Source organism: Saimiri boliviensis, chromosome 16 (assembly GCF_048565385.1).
Source record: "Saimiri boliviensis isolate mSaiBol1 chromosome 16, mSaiBol1.pri, whole genome shotgun sequence".
NCBI lineage: Eukaryota > Metazoa > Chordata > Mammalia > Primates > Cebidae > Saimiri > Saimiri boliviensis.
Genome location: NC_133464.1, coordinates 34,193,415 through 34,214,403, shown reverse-complemented (window position 1 = coordinate 34,214,403; position 20,989 = coordinate 34,193,415).

The following is a 20,989-nucleotide window of genomic DNA, read 5'->3' as shown; positions in this document are numbered from 1 at the left end:
ATGTACTTTATTCATATTATATGTCATCAGTACTTGGCAAAAATGTTGTTTTTCTCACGACTTTTAGAATTATAGCAGTCATAGATGATTGAGGTTGCTGGATTATTTCTGCCCTAGATAAATAAGGAATACTCTGTAATTCAAAGAACGTAAACAAACCTATATAGGCCAGCACAATTTTTTTTGCTGTGTTTAAATCAAAACTTACCGAAAACAGCTTGTTTATATGTTCATCAGTTTGTAAAAGCCTCGGAGCTATACTACTCTTTCAGTTGTTCAGCAAGTAATGGAAAATTTACTTTGGATTAAAACTATTAGAAATGCAAATGCATGCAAGTCTAAATTATAAATCTTGTGTATTCAGCTAGCCATTCAAAAAATAATTATTGAGTCCTTGCTGTATGCTGGCATTCTTCTAGGCACTATTTTCAAGAAGGTTATAGACCAGTGAGGGAAACATATGTAAATACATTGCACAAACATAAATTATTACAATGTTTTGGAAATCTGTGACAGGTACTTTATTCAGATATGTTTAAAGTAGTGGTTATAGTGATACAAAATGGCAGCATATTTCATCAAGATGATCAAGAACAGAAAAATCTCTGTCACAGAACATACAAACAATTGCAAACTCAACTTCCTTAGTTGTTAATCTTATTTTTAAATATAACCTAAGTTTAAAATGAAGTCATTACCATAAACAGCTTAAAATATATGAGATTTTATATTTGAATGACTTCAAGTTTGAGCAGCAACCTGAAAATTTACATAATGAGGAATTTAAATATACCATGCTTTAAACAAATCAGTTTTGATTTTTTCTCTTTTATTTGTAGCCTGCAAACTTTATTAGTGCTATGTATATCAGAGTTATTTATGAACAAAGATATTTGCCAAAAGTTGTAGAGATTGCCCACAATATGCAATCTCCACAACTTCTCATACTGCATATTGTGTGCAATTTCTACAACTTTTGGCTCCTACCCAGTTCTTATTCCTTCCAGGAGAACTGCTGTCTACATAGGGGTGAGTTGCTGTAGCCACACCTGTAATGTGTGACTCCATCCCTGACTACTGATGACTGGATTATAGGAAAGTATATGCTCATCTGAGCAAATTGTATGTTTGCATCCTAATTTTGGAATTGAAACAAAGCAATTCAAGTCTACTGAGGTTACTAGATGTAGAAAAACACATACATACTTAGTGGGCTAAGGCTGAGGCTGCCACTTAGGTACCCACTTTGGGATAATATTTACTTAGGGATAAGCAGAAAGAACTGGTCTTCAGAAAGAAGTGGGATAACAAAGAAAAAGAGGGAAAAGCCAAAGTTTCAATTCTAAACAGTCCTTGCTCTTGAAAACTTCTCCGTTCTAGCTCTTCACCTGCCTAGGTTGTGTTTGTGCTCCTAAGTTCTCAGAGATTACACCAACTCTTTATAATATTTCTTATTCTACATACTATAAGTGAGACTGCTTCTTGCTACCACAATGGCCTCCTCTAAATGAATAGTTTTTTTCTAATTTATAGCAAGGTGCAAATGTCAATTTCACCAGTGACATTTCACGGGAGACACGAAGCACTTTGGTTAGATTGTAAGCTTTTGAGGATAGGGCTCCTATTTTACCATACATTCATAGTTCGTAACATAGTGCATAATACAGAGTAGGTGCTCCATAAAAATGTGAACAGCAAGGATTGCAAATATACCAAAAGAAAATTTTGATATATCTGCAACATTTATTTTATAATTTTCTCATTTATGCTATCAACAGATCACTTTCACTGCTTTTACTTGTTTCTTACATTTTATAACGTGCCATGTTTAATTTTTGCGTTGAGAAAAACATCAAGCATGTTGGCAGATGAACTGTAGGCAAGTACACATGTTTGATAATTATTACGTACTGACTTGACCTTGGCTAGGGTATTGACCAAACAGCAGCTGAATAACCTTTAATGTTTCAAGAAAATCTTGTTATTGGTTGTTCTTTCTGTGTTTCATTATTGCTTTTTATTTCTAATATTTTTTCAGATGATTGTATTGTAGGGACTTCCAGAATGACTGTGCAATTGACTCATGCCAGCCTGACTCTAAAATGTTGATATCATGTGAATCATACATGAGGGAGAGAGCTTGTGTTCTCATTTACCTTCCAATTCAAAAACATTTAGAAGTGTTCTGAAAAGCAAAGAACGCTGTAGGCTACCGCAGTGTTCATGGCCTTTCCTTGCTTTGCAGGTTTTCATAAATGGCTCGGTTAAAGTTTGGTGTATGTCAAACAAATTGAATGTATTAGCTTTTCTTTTTCCTAGAGTTAAAGGTCATTATCTTCCACAGAGTATTCAGTTAGTAACAACCAAAATGGAAGGTTCTGCAGCATTACTGTCCTCACCCCCATTTTTCCTGGTTGAATAAATCATGGTCATGACAATTCTTTAGGCTTTACTTTGATCTCCATCTTTATTCAGTCATACTATACTGCTTTCCTGATTTTTCTGCAATTTGGGGAGGAAATAGTGGCCACGAAGAAGGAGGAGGTAGACAAGGTCAGGGTGCAAAGATAGTATTGAACGTTACTTCTTGAAATGTTAAACAAACAAACAAACAAACAAACAACTAGAGAAGAGCAATGGAGATTAATGGAGGAATGCTTTGCAATTAAGAAATTAATTTTCTCCCTTTTTTCTGCTAATTTATCTTTATACATTTGTATGTTTTGATAAGTAGGCAGAAAAGGATGCACTAACACTGATACATCAATCTTGGACAAGGTGAAAGGTATCTTCTAACTTGTGCTTTATTAGTTCTGAGTCATTTTGCCCATGAAATTCACAAAATCAAAGACAAAAATTTAGAGCTGGAAAAAATGGTAGTAATTACATGATAGTTATTAATGTTGTCATTATGAATTTTTATTTCAATTCTATTTTATCTAAGCATTTTATTTCATTTAGTTTATGAGAAATTTGAGTCTTCAAGGTGAAAATCCATTGAAAGATGGTGACTAAACCCAGATCTTCTGTCAGTGTACTCTTCGGTGCATAACACTAAAATTTGCTTAGATATTTTGAGGTTTGTTGGCAGATGATGAGTATATACAATATATTTTTAAGTTTACATAAATTTCATCTTAGGACTTACTCCACTGGGGATTAACTCATTGCACTGAAGTCAATCCATGAATTAAGATATTGAGAAAGTTGTGGAGATTGTACACAATACTTAGTCTCACTGAAATCAGTCCATGAATTAATTCTTCTAGTCAGCATGTTTGCCCATGTTGAATAACTACTTTGGTATGTAGAAGAATAAATCAGGTTGAAAAATGATTTTGTGGAGCTTCTGAAAATAATTTTATGATAAGTTGTATAATAGATGATTATAAAATGCTGTGTGTTCTCTTTCTGTTTCATATCATTAAAATAAGTTTTAAGAAGATTTTTTGTTAAAGAACTACATACGGGAATGAATATTTAGAAAACAACTTGAACTAATGTACACTTTTTAAAGGATATTTATTTCAAACGTAAACTTGATATTCATCCCAGTAGGCATTTAAAAAACTATACATATTTAAAGCATAATTGCCAAGCTATCACATGGATTCCCCAAGACATTCGGAAGAAGCATATTAAGCTAAACTCTTGTTCATCCTTTACGGGCTTACTTGATTAAAAGATCAAGAATGTATAACAGATATATGACAAATGCTTAGCACATTAACAAGGCATTTGACAGGTTTTTTGTGAGATTTTAATGAATGAGATTGGAAAATATGAACTAGATAAAAAACAAATATATTTGAAAAGAGTTGAATGATTTTACTCAAGGGATATTTATATAATAATAATCTAGTAGCTACCCTTTATTGAGCACTTACTATGTTCTAGCATTGTACTAAACATCCACATTATGTTAATCCTTAATGTAATCTATGAGAGATATATTGTCATTTTACAGACAAGGAAAATGCAGATTAGAGGTCAAACTGTTTAAGGTCACTAAACAAGTAAAAGGAGATGCCAGATGAAAAAATGTTTGACTCCAATACCATATGCCCTGACCCTGGATTAATATCCTATTAGCAGAAGATGTCTAGTGTTGACTTTGACTCTGATTAGTTCAGTTAACTGTTTCCTTCAATGAAAAATGGAAGGGTCCAAATGACTTATCCTATAATCATAATTTTTATTTAACTTACTGGTACAAAAGTATAGATAATTTTTATTACTAACAGTTTTGCCTAATTTATTCTATTAATTTTCATTGGTACTTATATTTTGAATGACAGAATCAGGATCTAGGATGATATTGAAAGTTGATATTATTAAGTTGATGTGAGCAATGTGAAAATTAATTAAGATAAATGTAAGAACTGGTCCTTAAGTGAAAGAAAGCAAAGTAAAAACATGTGAGAGAAGGTATACATTTGGTTTAGCATATAGATAAAACACTCTGAGGCTTTGGCTTATAGTAAGCTTCAAGAGAGGCAACACTTTGGTGTGGGTACTTAGAGAATCTCTGTGATCACAGGCCTATTAACAAAACAATAGAATAATGATCGAAACAGTGCCAGACTGTTTACATTGGTCAGATCACCTCTGGAATACTGTTTTAAGTTCTAGGTGCCTTAAAGCATGTGCATATATATTGATACTAGATTGCTAAAAAAGTTGGAGCCGTGTCATAGAGATAACAAAGAATGTTTGCTGGGGTGAGGGTGGTGTAGCATTATAGGTATCTTTAAATATTAAAAGATTTTCCAACTGGAATGTGACCAAGGACTGGTGGACAAGGTATGAGGTTAGGGTGAATGGATGATAACTAAACCAGAACATTTTATTTAACATGACAAAGATATTTTTTACAGACAGAGCTATTGGCCAGACACAGTGGCTCACGCCTGTAATTCCAGCACTTTGGGAGGCCGAGGTCAGGAGATTGAGATCATCCTGGCTAACACAGTGAAACCCTGTCTCTACTAAAAATACAAAAAAAAAATTAGCCTGGCGTGGTGTCATGCACCTGTAGTCCCAGTTACTTGGGAAACTGAGGCAGGAGAATCGCTTGAACCTGGGAGGTGGAGGTTGCAGTAAGCTGAGATTGTGCCACTGCACTCCAGCCTGGGTGACAGTGCCAGGCACAGTCTCAAAAAAAAAAAAGCAGATCTATTTCAAGATGGCATGGGCTGCCTCATTAGGAGGTAAGAGTTTAGCCCTAAAGACATTTAAGAAGATGCTGGAAAAGCAAATGTCAGAAATTTGGTAAGCAAATACAAGTTATCTCATTCCTGAGAACTATAATTTATCTGGTAGATCCACGACTTTGGATAGAGAGGGTGAAAGGTACCAATAATTTTGCAGACAGTCTCGAAGGCAGCAAAGGCAGACCTGCTTTTATGGGTGTTTTTAAGCTGTTCAGTCTCCCTAATTTGCTACTTAAATGTTTTGCATATTTAAAAACAGGGCTTAATATTTTTTAGAGTAACTATGGCCCAATCTAATGAATAATTCCCGGAATTAAAAAATTGAATATCAAAAACAAAGTAGTTAATATGCTAAAGCACATGGAGAACTATAACTGCATGTCCTATCTCTCCCAACTCCTAGATAGTTCCATTCTTCCTTTTTTTCCAATTAAAATAGATTAGTAACAGTAAACAGCATCTGCAGAAAAACTTGTGGGAACCATAGTTGTCCTTGCTTTTATTTACTAGTCACATAACCTTTAGTATATCACGTCTACCAAAGTCCATGAGTGTAATGTCTTGTTGGTACTTTGAATAAGAGTGGTTGCTCTCCAGTGTGGTTTGATTCTTCCACCTCTTTGAGGAGCCCACAGTACAACCACACTTTGGAGAAAAGTATCAAAAAGTGGTTTGTCTTTTGACTTTATGATTTCTCCTTGTCCCCTTTCAGCCACAATCATCTCCCTCCTACCAGACTCTGGGACCTGAATGTGTAATTACAGCCTGTGTCTGTGCAGCAATTATAGCTTATTTTGACTTGTTGCACAGCAAGATGACAAAAGTGCTGGCTGCCAGGCAGGGTCGGAGGTCAGCCATTACCCCATAGACTGCAGGCAGCAGCCTCATCAGGATTCTGTGGAAGGCTCTTCTCTGGGCAGGCAGATTTGCAGCTGTCTGTGCGTCTGTGCAGATGACTCTTTGGGTGAAAACATGAACTGTTTTCAAGATACAAGATCCCAGCATGCAGTTTGGCTTCTTGCTTTCTTATCAAAGACGTCAAAATTCTTCTGCAGTGAATAAAGCTATTTCTTGTGCCTTCTGTATACAGTTTGAGTGGAACATGTAAATAAATCAGCTTTAAGAAATTATATCAACTTTTTAGAAATAAACTTAAGATTATAAAATGGTATTTAAAAGGAATCAGTATGCTACATTAGTAGGAACACTCCTGTGTGTTAAACAGAAGAATAACTTGGATGTAATTAAATGAATTACATTTAGATACAAAGTCATAGAGATGCTGTAAATAAGAATCATAAAATCACAAAGTAAAATTTAAAAAGCATATCATGTATCAGTTAACATAGTCTTGTAGATAACAAAATATTTCTGGGCTGGGCGCGGTGGCTCAAGCCTGTAATCCCAGCACTTTGGGAGGCCGAGGCAGGTGGATCACGAGGTCAAGAGATCGAGACCATCCTGGTCAACATGGTGAAACCCCGTCTCTACTAAAAGTACAAAAAATTAGCTGGGCATGGTGGTGCGTGCCTGTAATCCCAGCTACTCAGGAGGCTGAGGCAGGAGAATTGCCTGAACCCAGGAGGTGGAGGTTGCGGTGAGCCGAGATCGCGCCATTGCACTCCAGCCTGGGTAACAAGAGCGAAACTCCGTCTCAAAAAAAAAAAAAAAAAGAAAATATTTCTTAAATAATTTTTCTTATGTTTTGTCTATTTTATATTTAAGTCTCTGATGGTAGGTAAATTCAGATATATATCGAGAGAGAACATTTTACTATTATTGAAAGATTTTTTGATCCCATTTTCATATATTTGAAACATTTAACTTAATTGATCTCAAAATTTAAACAGACATACTGCTCAAACTCATGGTAATTTCAATGAATGAAACTAATATAAATTACAATTGAGAGTAAATATTGCCCTAAGTGACAGTGTCAATATTCTAGAAATCAGGAACAAAATATTTTTATTTTGGCCTTGAGAAAATTGAATCATTTTAAAAAAGATATTTAGTAAGCCAATCTAAGGTGGATGGGGGCAAAAAATGTTTAAACACAAATCTAGTTGGGTAGAATAAACTAATTAATTTTGATGTCAATGCATTTAATAGGCGGTATAAATAAAATGCTTTTATGAAATACAGCAATGTGATATTGTAATCTAACCAAATATGTGAGATACCAGGAAGCATTCCTTACTATTTTATTCTACAAAAGAAGAGTATTGTGTTTGTTTCTACTACTGTATTTCATTATTTTGTTCATCTCAAAAAGCTATAGTGCGCTTAGAGTTTAGAGAAGGATTTTAAGCCCTAGAAAGCCAGGTAGTATCAAAGAAAAGTCATTTTTAGGTCCCCAGGTTAAGGTAAAAACATAGAAGTCAGGAAATGGTTTAATATTGAGTAAGCAAACAGGAAGTGAGAGAAGTAAGCCACACAGGCCAGTTGAGTTAGATGATCATTGCAGGCTCAGAGACAGAGGAAGTGAGAATCCAACTGTCGAAAGAGGAGTGTTGGCACCAGAGATCACTGTGGGTGTATGAGAAGCCTATCATCCAATTTTTTGTCTGCAACAAGGGCATTTGAGATACATGACCATTTCATAGATCGAGTTGTATGGCCTCCTTCACCTGATCCTTTGGGTTAATACTAAAAGAACTGCCACCATTTTCATTATAACAAAAGTACTCTTTATTGAGGGATTGTTATATACTAGGGCATAGTATTGGGATCCAGTTATTCACTTATTCCCTTATTCTATATATGAGTACTGAGCTTAGAATGTGCCAATTATGGTGATACTTACTAGAATACAGCAGCAAGTGAAAACAAATATGATTCTTGCTCTCACAGCTAGAATGAGATAGACATTAATTATATAATGTATGTAACTTAAGTATAAATACACATGTAATTTAAAATGTGTTAAGTACTATCAACAATAGAAAGGAGTACTTGGAATATAGGTAGATGAAGGATACAGTCTGGTTTAATGTTCACAACCTATTGGAAGCCTCCTTTTACAGAGAAATAGGCAGAGGTGTGGAGAGGCTAATTTCTGAAGTCACAGGCCTACAGGGTGAGAGCTGAACTCTTTTGTGTAGTCTTCCTGGTCACATACTAACTAAAACAAGACTCATACAAATGGAGAACTGAAACAGAAACTTAGGTCTTCTGTAAATTAATTCATTGATTTATTCAAATAATATTTGTTGAGTGGCCTTTCTAGGTACAGGGAACATCATAGAAAAAGGCCCTCTTTTTTGTGTAAATAAGGCTTACATTTTAGTGGATAAAAATAGATGAACAAACTGGCTATGTAAATATCAGTGATAAAATAATAGCAATGAGAAAGGCTCATGTGATGGACAATGACAGAATGGCTTCTTTTGCTTGGCAGTACCAGGGAAGGCCTCCCTGAAACCAGAACAGGAAGAAGCAGGCCCCTCAGAGGGCTCAGGGAGGAGTCTTTCAGGCAGAGGGAACTGCTGGGAGAAAGGCCCAGAGAAGGGAATCGCTTGCATGTTTGAGGGACAGAAGGAACCTCCAGGTGGCTGAAGTATCAGGAAGAGACATGCAGGATGAGTTTCAAGAGACTATCAGGGTCGGGATTCCAAAGAATCTTGTAGGTCATGGGTTTAGATCTTATTTCAGTTGAATCAAAAGTTTGGGTAAGGCCATTAAAAGAGACAAGGTAAAGAAGATGGGATATGATTTGAGGATTTCTTTGCTTTTGTTTTTGTGTTTTTAGGCAGAGTTTCTCTTGTTGCCCAGGCTGGAGTGCAGTGGGGGCTTGGTTCACTGCTGCCTCCACCTCCTGAGTTCAAGCAATTCTCCTGCCTTAGCCTCCTAGAGAGCCAGGAGTACAGACACATGCCACCATGCCTGGCTAATTTTTGTGTTTTTAGTAGAGATGGGGTTTCACCATGTTGGCCAGGCTGGTCTTGAACTCCTGACCTCAGGTGATCCAGCCATCTCGGCCTCCCAAAATGCTGGGATTACAGGCATGAGCCACCACACCTGGCTGATTTGAGTTCTAAATGATCGCTCTGACTGCTGTGAGAGGGTGGATTGAAGGAGGCCACAATGGATAAAGGGAGCCTGGGGGGCACTCTCGTATGCCTCATGAGTACAAAAGGATTGCGGCACTGATAAAGTGTCAATCATGGAACTGGCAAGAAGTGAATGTCTTAAAGACCTTTTTATTAAGGAAAATGTCAAATGTATATAAATTTAGAAAAAAATTGCAAAATAAACTGTTTCATATCCATCATCCACATTTGACCATTACCAACTCATTGCTAGTTTTGTTTCTTCTATAGCTCACTAACTTTCCAGATTATTTTGCAGTAAATATAAAATGTTCTATCATTTCATCCATAAATATTACAATATGAATCTTTAATAGACAAAGATTTGTATTTTGAATACAATACTAATTTATACCTAAACATGGACAATTTTTTCCAGTTCTGTTAGATTTTAATCAGTAACAAATTTTATCAAGCACAATTTTACTGCTAATATGTCTAATTTTATGTATGTATGTATTTTTTATTGATACATAATAGATTTACATAGTTTAAGGGTAAATGTGATATTTTGATACATTCATATAATGTGTAAAGGTCAATTAATGGTAATTGGAATGTCCCACACCTTAAATATTTACCTTTTATTTATGCCAGTAACATATGAATTGTTCTATCCTAGCTATTTTGAAATGTACAATAGTTTATTAACTATAGTCACCCTACTTATCTGTTGATAGACCTTATTTCCTCTATCTAGTGGTATATTTCTACCCATTTGTAAACCTTTCTTCATCCTCCATTCCCCTCTACCCTAATGTTATCAAATATCCTGTCAGTGTTCATATTTCTTTGTCTTATGACTTTTTTATGATTCATTTGAGTCAGGGTCCTCATGTTCATATATTGCATTTGGTTGATGTGATATTTATGTCTCTCTTGTTATTTTTTTTTCCTTGTAACTTATTCATTAGAGAATTTGTGTGACTTCATTAAGAGTGTTTATTCATTTGGCTTACCTAATTGCATCATAACAGTGTCATTTTATGTATTCTTCTATCCCCTGTATCTTCTGTAAGTGGTTAGAGTTAAAAGTTTAATTGTATTCAGGTTTAATTTTTCTTTTCTTTTCTTTGTCAGTGTCCTTCCATCAGGAGGCACACAATATCTGAGTGTCTGTTTTTGGGATGTTAACAATTGTTGATAATCATCCCTCAGATCTCTAAATTGGCAGTTGCAAAATAGTGACAATGTAATTATATTATTCAGAAGTAGATGGTTTTGAAACATATTTTAGAGACAGCATAGATAACACTTGCTGATGGAATTCTGATGAGAGGAAGAGAAAGAGAGAAATTGAGAATGACTCATGCTTTTGGCTTAAAAAGTTTGGTTGATGGTATTGCCAATTACTGGCTTGAAAAAGGCTGAGAGCAGCTTTAGGGTATGTGGAAGATAAGAGTGAAGGATTATATATCTTATAAATATCCAGGTGGATATCTCAATAAGGTGGATTAGAATTCAGAAAAGGACTCAGAACTATATGGTATAGTCAGAGTATATACTTGTATTTAAAACTGGGAGTCACTTCCTACAGAACTATGAATTACCTAGAAGGAGGTGTTTAGAAAGAAAAGAAAAGAAGTTTTGAAGACTTGTAAGAAATTTTGACCAATTAATCCCTAAGTAGAACTATGCTGGGAATTGAATAGAAAGGTCAAGGAAGCTTCATGTCCAACAGCATAAATCAGAGAGTAGGAGGTCTGCTGTAGGACACAGAGGAGAAACATTTTACTTGTGCATACCCCTGTACCTTGGACATTCAGAAGGATTTCTCCCTCATCAGCAAGGTGATATGCACTAGAAAGCACTGCAGTGGGAGGACAAACCCTACCTCTACTGTGCTAGGTGGAATTCTATCATGACTCCCATGCCACTTGTCATGTGGTGTTATTCCTGTGATTAAGTTATGCTATTGGCAAAAGGAATTTTGCAGATGTAAGGTTACTGATCTGTTAGAGATTACTAGGTGTGCCTTACCTAATCACAGCGAGTTCTTTAAAAGCAGAGAGTTTTCTCCTGGTAGTAGAGGAGGAAGTCAGAGAGATTCCAAATGTGAGGATTTAATACACTATTGCTGACTTGAAGATGGAGGGAGCCACATGGCAAAGAAAACAGGCCAGCAAGGAAATGGGGATGTCAGTCCTACAAGCACAAGGGTCTTAATTTGGCCAACACCTGGAATGAGTTTGCAAGTGTGTTGTTCTCCAGAGCTTCAAGATAACAGAACAGCTTGCCTGATACCTTGATTTTAGTCATGAGTCTCTAAGCAGAGAACCCGGTTGAATCTCTCCCTCTTTCTGACCTACAGAACTATCAGATAATGAATGGGTAGTGCTGTGAGACAATAAGTTGTGGTAACTTGTAACTCATTATTAGAAAACTAATGTGCCTATGACACACCAGGCACTGTGACCAGCTGCTAGGGGGTATACAAGATAACGATGCAAAAACCCAGCTTTTAGTCATTCATCCATGTAAAGAGAAGAGGTGGAACTGGGTCTTGTCTTGAGTTAAACCAGATCTTTTCTTCTGTATGAAAACAACCATCCTCAGCCTTAGTTTCTACTGCTTCTCTTCTCCTGTCGTAAAACAGCACATACCTGGAAGCTACATGACTAACTGATATAGAGCACTTAAATTTGTTGTCTGTATGAAGACAGAATCATGGATGACAAGCTGGAATGCTGTATAATGAATAGTGTCTAATATTTGATCAAATGCATTATTATAAAAAGTATCCCACATTGGACTATAACAAAGCATCAAGTAAATGAGTCCCCAAATAACCACATGGAAGATGGCAGGCTGGCCAGGAACACATACCTACACATTGGACTACAACAAAGCGTCAAGTAAATTTCATTCTGTCAAACTAAGAGGGGTGTGTGTGTGTGTGTGTGTGTGTGTGTGTGTGTGTGTGTGAAGTATAAAATGTAATCATTTTGAACATTTGCTTATAATCTTTATAATCTGAAAATTTCATACATCTGATTAGAATCCTCTTATTAGGCATCAGGATGTCACTACTTTTTAAACCCATGTTATAAACAGAAATGTACTGAAAGTCTTATTCAGTTTTGCTTTTTATTTTGAAAAATTGAAGACCTTTACTTGCCATATGTAGAGCATTTCTTGTATTTTATTTTATCATTAAAAAAATAACCGGATAATAATTTTAGCTCTAGTAAAGAATTTCTGCTTCCATAATTCATCTGTTGTTGACATCACATAAATTTCCATCCACTTTAATAAATATTTGGTCCCCCAAACAAAAATAATATAACAAAAAATTCAACAAAAATTTATAATCAGCAAGTAATGCTTTCTTCTTAGTTTAAAATAAATCATTAAGCATGCATCATTTAAATGGAAAAAGTCCAGAATTTTCTTTAACTGTATTGAAAGGTCCAAAAGTTATAAAATAAGCCCTGTAATAAATCTTTAATAATGAATCAATATAAAACAAAATAGTTTGTGTTTTCTTTCCTGAAGCTTGTGTTTTCTTTACCATATACCACTCAGAAATATAAAATTATATAAGAGATTTTTCAGAGAACTCATAAGACTACATATTAATGTGAAAGAAATTTAAGAATCAGAAAAATTAAAGTGAGATAGTATGATAAATTCAAACATATTTTCTTAGATAAGAATGCCAATGGATAAAAATTGATAATAACAATGTTTTATTTAATTTGCCTTTGGGTTTTATTTCCTGATTCATTATAGCCTTATCTGGAAGGGGAGGTATTGCTTTCACATGGTTTGAAAACTAAATTCTTTGCAATGTAGTGGGTAAAACAGGTAGGTAATGACTAAAGTAGTAATTATAATGCAGTATAATGTAGCCTACTATAGAGAGCAAAAACAATGATAAGGAAGCTTGTAATGGCAGAAGCAGCTAACTCAGACTTGAGGGATCAGAAATCTTGAAGAAGCTATGTTTGTGTTAAAGCCCAGGTACTGATGAAAACGTGGCCAGGTGCAGAATGAAGGAAGGAGTTTTCCAGGAGAGAATACAGCAGGGTTGAAGGCAAGTGGAGCATCCAAGCAGCCGTGAGTGAAGACTAAGACAACTCCATCTTGGATGCCAATCTGCCATGTTGACTTCTCATTAACCCTGATTCTGAGAATGTCCCTCAGATTTCTGTTTTATCTACTATCACTGTAAATTCTGCCCTGAGGTCAAAATAACCTTGACCATACATCCTGACCTTAGGCAGATTCATATAGCTTTCTTGCTTTTCTTTCGTTGAGGAATCCAGCTCAACTGTCCTACACATTCCTTCCCTATGCGATATAAGCCTGGAGCATATGAGGTAACAGTGAGGGGATCCACCATCTTGTCTCATGGCCAACCGAGATACAGACATGGCTTCTGTTCATACATCCCTATTAAATATTTCTTTCTAAGAAACTGTATTTTTCAGCCTCTTTCTTCAGTGTCTCAGCTCCCTGGGTTGTTGGAGGTAGATTTGTGTAGACCTTCCCACCACTGGAACAAGGTGTGAACAGGAGTTAGTTCACACAGCCTTACAAGTCACATGAAGAGCTCTGGGCTTCATCCTAGGAACACCAGAAAGCTAATAAAGGGTTTTAAGCAGGATAGAAACACAGTTAATTTTGTGCTGCAGGATGTTAACTCGTGCAAGACAGTAGGGAAAGAAGAGATGGGCTGTCAGGCTACCGGTGGTAGAACGAATCCACAGAAGAGATTATGGTGGCCACACTAGGGTAGTAGCTGTAGATATGAAAGCAGCAAACAGATTCAAGAGACATGTAGGGTGTTCATTGGATTTAGTGACTTTAGAGAGGAGAGGCAGGAGCTGAGGTCTTCTTGTACTTTCTAAGTACATTTTGAGTGGGTTTCTACTTAACTCTTGAGAGCAGGTTACTAGCCCCTAGGCTGATCTCACACTGAGGATTTTAGTCCTATATCAGACCCAAGTGAGAAGAGAAAAGCCATCAAAGCCTCTTGATGTGGTCTAACATCTAATCTTTGCCCTTCCACCCAGGAGCCAGGAGACCATCCCAAGTTTGCATTTCAAATAGTTCTACTTTCTGTAGTCAATGCTTGTTTCTCATTCCTGTTATGCACCAGAAACTTAAAAGTTACTCATAATTTGAGATGGTGGATTTTGACGTATTCTGACGTATGAAGGTTTTGTGCCACTTTTTTCCCTGCTCCTTTCGGATTTACTCTGTGCTCTCTGAGTCTCCATGTAACAGCAACTGCATTTTAATGCAATGGCATCTATGAAAAACACAAAACTATCAGTCATTGTCAAATAATCCATAATGCAGACAGAGAAGGGTTTCAGTTCTGTGTGTAACAAGGACAGAGGAGAAAGGTCAGTGATATATCATGTGGTATAGAATTTTCCCTGAAGCAATATTCTGCTGAGACTTGCTCACAGCGTGGAAGCTTTTGTCTGCCCAGACTGAATTCTAAAACCACTCCTAAACTTAAAGCTCCAAATATTCAAGTCTGTGCTCTGTTTAGCATTGAAGAAAGGGAAGAAGTCTCTGCGAGTGCATTTGGAAAAAAAAATTAATTTTTGCCATTTGTGAAGGCCAGGAACTAATATTAACAGTTGTTTAACTTATGAAAAATTAATTAGATGACTTATAAATTATGTATGTGGGAAGAAGAAAATCTGTCAATGGGTGGTTTGAGGATTCAGAAGAGCACTTAAGTTGATAACAAAAGGTATTTTGTGCAGCAGGTCACATTGGGGTAGGCTTTTATTCTTCTTTTGTGCCTGAAAATGGTGAATACGGAATTGTTCTTATGTAATTCCCTGGTAGTGAGGGAACTAGTCATTCCCATAACACATTTATCATTATGTGTTTGTCTGCTATTTAGGAGCATAGAAGACAGTAGACAAAAATTGAATGAGAAACTCAGAGAACTGAAAAGTCGCTAGAACAGCTAGAATATCTGAAAGCTGAAGCTGTGTGCCTGGCAACGTGGCACAACTTTATAATGAGGCCTTCTCCCAGATCTCTTGACAAAAGAAGAAACACAGCAACCCTGGAAGTCAGACTCATACATGTGCCGTGGAAATTAAACAACAGATCTAATTCCAAAGCTAGTTTAGGTTTATCTGCATTTAAAAAAATATTGTAGAGAAATGAAATATATTTTCTTATGTAATCTGACTTTTAAAGGTATATTTAATTTATGGTGTTTTTTTCTGGTTAATTTTATCTTTTCTGTAGCAAGTAATACAGGCAGTTGCAACATCCATGGACAGTTGCAAATTGGAGCACAGTGTATTAGAAATGTTCAATCTCACTTTGAAAGACGCATTATAAATATGAATTATCAATTAATACATCTTTAAAAAGTTATATAAGTCTATTTTTTGGGACAATTTTTATTTTGAATAATTAAAAATAAAGATGATATAAACTCAAAATAACTTATCTAATTTAAATTCTCTAATAAAAAGAAAAATAACAAACAATGATTTAGGAAACAGCTATTCTGAGTTAATAGTATATTAATCTTCACTTTCAACCTTTGTAGGTATGATTGGAATCTTTAGTATAAATCAAATAATAATCTTCAATTAGTATACTGTAGATGATTAAGCATTGTATGAAAGAAATCAAACTCTGATACTTTCCAGTTTTCTACAGCTGTTTCCCTTTTACTCTTTTCCTTAAACTTCTTAAAAGACGTATTGTTTTCTGTATTTAAAGAAGATAGTGCAACTAACACTAAGCAGCAGTGTCTCAAATAAATAGAAAGCCATTGATAAGTTTGGCCAGAAATTATGAAGACTTCTAAAAGGAAAGTATAAATATACCCATAAGGTGCTCTAAAATTCAGAAAATACTTTTCTCCACATATTTAATAATCATATAGTCATTTATCATTCCAGGTGGGCGTGGCTTTCTTCATTTTAGGAAAGATTGACTAAGGACTGCATTGTAGTATTGTGGTATGCAATACTGGTTTTCAGGGTAATATTCCCCTTGAGATTTTATATTACACTTAGGGTTCTACAGAAAAACATTATGCATGAAAATATTAACTGCAACTCTATTGCCAACTCTAAGGTCCTCTTTTAATCCACAGATGCCCAAATACTAACTTAAAACTGAGTGACTGAAACGTGTCTCATTATATTCTAGGCATCTGCAGTGTCAAATCTATAGAGACAAGTGCAGCTGGAGACAAATGACCAGATTACCATAAAACAGAAGCTTAATTATGTTCACTTACATTTTCAAATTATTCCCAATGAATTACCTTGGTAGGTGACATATCCATCAAGGCAAGACTCTAATTTCATATTCACGGTAATGTGTTTCTGTAAACTACTGGAATAAGGTTTTAACTAAGTTTTCCCCTTGACCTCACTGTGCTGAAATATTGCAAGCTGTGTGTTTTGCAGTTTCTCCAATTAATTTCTGACCTTGGTGCTGCCAGGGCACAATGAGGCAAGTGAAGGGTGGAGACCAGATTTAATTTTGAATTTCCTGACTGCGGCTGGTTTGTATCTGAACTAGCACATTACTTAAACATGTTATTTTTGGTCAATGACTTTTTCATGCAGCACACTGGGCAAATATAATTAAGCGGGCTAAGTTTTGTTCTCAGCTGTCCTGTAAGTTTTTGCATGGGAACTTGGAGTCTTAACAGGAAACACCTGTATGGTGGTTGTATGCCAAGCGTTCCCAGATAATTAATATATAACATTGTTCCTGAGCTTTACAAGCTCTTCTCCAAATAGAAATGCCCAACTATATTTGAAGACTGTATTTTCAATTACTAGTGAAAATGCAACCTCTTGGCTTAGATTAGAAGTAAACTTTGTTTATAAGGATCTATTTGGCTTAGCTCTATCAAGGGTGAGCCACATCATTCATTTATTTCATCATTCAGTATCAGACTTTTTAAAATTCAAATGACCTTTATTGAATGCCTACTCTGTGTAAGGAACATGAACGTATAAGAGGTATCAGACTTAGGCCAGGCACGATGGTTCACATCTGGAATCCCAGCACTTTGGGAGGAGGTCAGGAGTTCCAGACTAGCCTGGCCAACATGGTGAAACCCCATCTCTACTAAAAATACAAATATTAGCTGGCCATGGTGTTGGGTGCCTGTAATCCCAGCTACTGAGGAGGTTGAGGCAGGAGAATCACTTGAACCCTGGAGGCAGAGGTTGCAGTGAACTAAGATCACACCACTGTACTGCAGCCTGGGTGACAGAGCAAGACTTTGTCTCAAAAAATACACACACACACACACACACACACACACACACACACGCATTTGTTGTTGTACTGTCTTTCTGGCAGTCCCTCTCTAATACCTTGGGGACCTTTGTCAGTTTCAGCCCGAGCTAAGGACAGGAAAATAAGTTACTCCCAAGAATTTGTAGTTACAAACTTCCCTTATTCAGCTACAGAATTTGAATATGCTACAACAGAGATGTCTAGATAACATCTAGTTAAGACATTAATTTAAAGTTATCAGGGACCTGTTGTGCCCTGTGCAGTATAAAAGAAGCAAGCACAATTCCAGTCAATAGTGACACATGTTCCACAGACCTCACAGTATCCCTACAGGTGAAACATCAACTCATAATAAAAAATTAAGATTTGTATTCAAAACACACAAATAACTATTAAAATTTGATGATAAGTAAAAAAAAAAAGGCTAAGTTGAAAAATTGGCAAAAATTAATGTGAGTAGACATCTCACCAAAGGAGATACACAGATGGCAAAAAAGCTATGAAGATATGATCAACATTATGTCATCAGGGAATTGCAAAGTAAAACAATAGTGCAACGCCACTACATGCATATTATAATGGTGAAAATCCAAACACGGCTAACATCAAATGCTGATGAGGATGTGCAGCAAGAGAAACGGTCATTCTTTGCTGGTGGGAATGTAAAACAGCCACTTTGGAAGATGGCTTGGCAGTTTCTTACAAAAACTAAATATAGTTCTAATGTAAGATCCAGCAATCACATTTCTAGGTATTTAGCCAAATAAATTGAAAACTTATATTCAGACAAAATATGCACACAAATATTTATAGAAGCTTTGTTAGTAATTGCCAAAACTTGGAAGGAAGCAAGATACCTTGCAATAGGTGAATAGATGAACAAACTGCGGTATATCCATATAGTGATATTATTGAATAATTATCACTCAGGGGGTTCAAGTTACTTAGTGATAAAAAGATGTGATCTCACTGGGTGCAGTGGCTCACACCTGTTATCCCAGAACACTGGGAGGCCAGGGCAGAAGGATCACTTGAGTCCCCCAAAAAACTTGTAGATAAATGTGCATGGTAGTTTTATTTAAAATATTTAAAAACTGGAAACAACTGAAGTATCCATCAACAGGGGAATGGAAGAACAAATTATGTTACAATGAAATACTACTCACCAACAAAATGATTAAACAATTGATACATGCTACAGTATGAGTGAATCTCAAAATAATTATGCCAAGTAGGGGAAGCCAGACATAAAATAATATATACTGATTGATTTTATTAATATAAACTTATTAGTTAACATAAGGGTTCATTTTTGTCATCACAGGTTTTATGAAAAAACAACAGCAAGAAAAGCAATTATAGAATGTCAAAATTGGAGAGTAAGAAATAAGATGGAATAAAAATACTATAAATAAAATACATGAATATAAATTGATATCAGCACGGTTGAGTTATTTTTCTCCAGTAAGGTTTAGGGCATTGTTATATAGAGAGTAGGCAACTGGAGTTTGGTGAGGAGAGTATGTCTAAGAGCAAAGCAGCAAGTGAGTGAGGATATATAATAGGAAGTTATAAACAGAGATCAAGGAATATAAGCTAAAAAGCAGGAAAGTAAAAATTTGAATGAAATTAGGGTCAAAGATAAAGTAGAAAGTTCCAATGTAAACGAAGAATTATTGGAAGTTGAGTATTAGAAATAGTGAGCTAGAAAAATAGGAAGTATTACTATTGGTCAAAAAGTAGGATGATTGCACCTGGGATAATAGAGGGGATAGTTATTGGAAATATTAACATGCACGATATTAGCATAGGAGTGAGTAGCTAGTGTGGGATAGAGGGCAAGATCATCGGAGCAGAGAAGTCAAGGAACTGAGAGGACAGGGTGTTGGAAGGACAGTCCACGTAGACAGTGAAATTGTTAAGAACAATGACAATCACATAGGATAGAGTGACAGTACTCTGCTAAAAGAAACTTTTCACAAATGATAGGAATAGCCCAGATAAATGCACAGTGGCAAATCTTATAATAGAGAAAGAGCTTCAAAAATTAGGCTTTCTTAGGGAGTAAGGAAGGTAAGCATTTGGAAATGGTAATTGTCAGTAATAACTTGTTCTCGTCACCAGGTCTAAAGACGAGATGATTGCGGGAGGAAAAAAAAAATGCTCATTTTGAGACAGCTGCCAGGGGAAAGAATTTTAGAGGACAGCCAGGTTTCCCTCAGATAAGGAAAGTGAGGGGAACATTCAGAAGACAGGTTGACCACATAGAGAATTTCATTGGTGCCAGATGTGAGTGCCAAGAAATGTTGACAACATTGTTTAGGAGGAAATCTCGTTTATTTGAGGACTATGAATAGATTTTGTTCTGTGAACTGTATACTTGGGCAGACGTTTATGTGTAGATGGTGGTGGTTGTTGGCTTCCCGTTCAATAAACATAGCCTATTTATGGTCTATTATCATTTGCTTTTGTCCTCCCATTATAATGTCTATATGTACATATGTATGGCTAATATCATTAACCTGGCTACAATTAACTCAATTTAAGACCCATATATAAATCAAATAGAGAACAGAAGTGTCAACACAGGCACAACACAATTGGCATGTCTTAGATGGGGAAGAGGCATTAACTAGAACTTGTAAGAACACTTTCATAGTTTCCTGTTTGCCTGGTTAAACAACAAGCTTCTTCATACAGCTCTATTTCTGAATACATTGAATAGGATGTGTTCATTCTCATTGACTAGATGGTGCAATTCCTGTTTTAGTGAATCCCAGTTCCCCATTGCCCTTATTTTACACAAAGCAATGTGCATTGCAGGTGCAGAGGAAGTGTCAGCGATGGGGTTGGGATTGAGTTCACTCTCCCAGGACACCACTCGCTTCACTATACCTGAGATATAAGGAAGACAAAGGAGCTGCCAATGCTGCTAGCTACCTCCCATATCAGTAGCCCACCTCTCAAACTTAAAGTGGCCTGAAGAAGGGAAAGTTAATTGCTCTATAACTACAGCCTTGGCTGGGTAAACTCATTTTCAGGCAAGCCATGGAGACAAAGAGATTGTGTATTGTCTTTCCATGTGATGACATTTATAGTGGGATGATTTTCTACACTTTAAGGATCAAGAATTCCACTGTCCTGTCCTATGTGTGGTCAAAAAAATTCTTAATATTTTTGCATTACATAACTTAAACACTAGATATTATTTTTCTATTGAACCCTGTTATGCAGCCTTTGCACAGTTAAGGGATCTAAAAATTGCAATCATCATATGCCCAAAGTTTTAATGTGACTAGATCAAGCTGGCATATTGAAAATTTTAAAGAACTATTATTCCAAATATGCATCCTTTTAGGAAATTTTAAAATTTATGAGCGAAACAGTTAAAATAAAATTTATTGTTTTAAGGTCTTTTATAATGTCTTA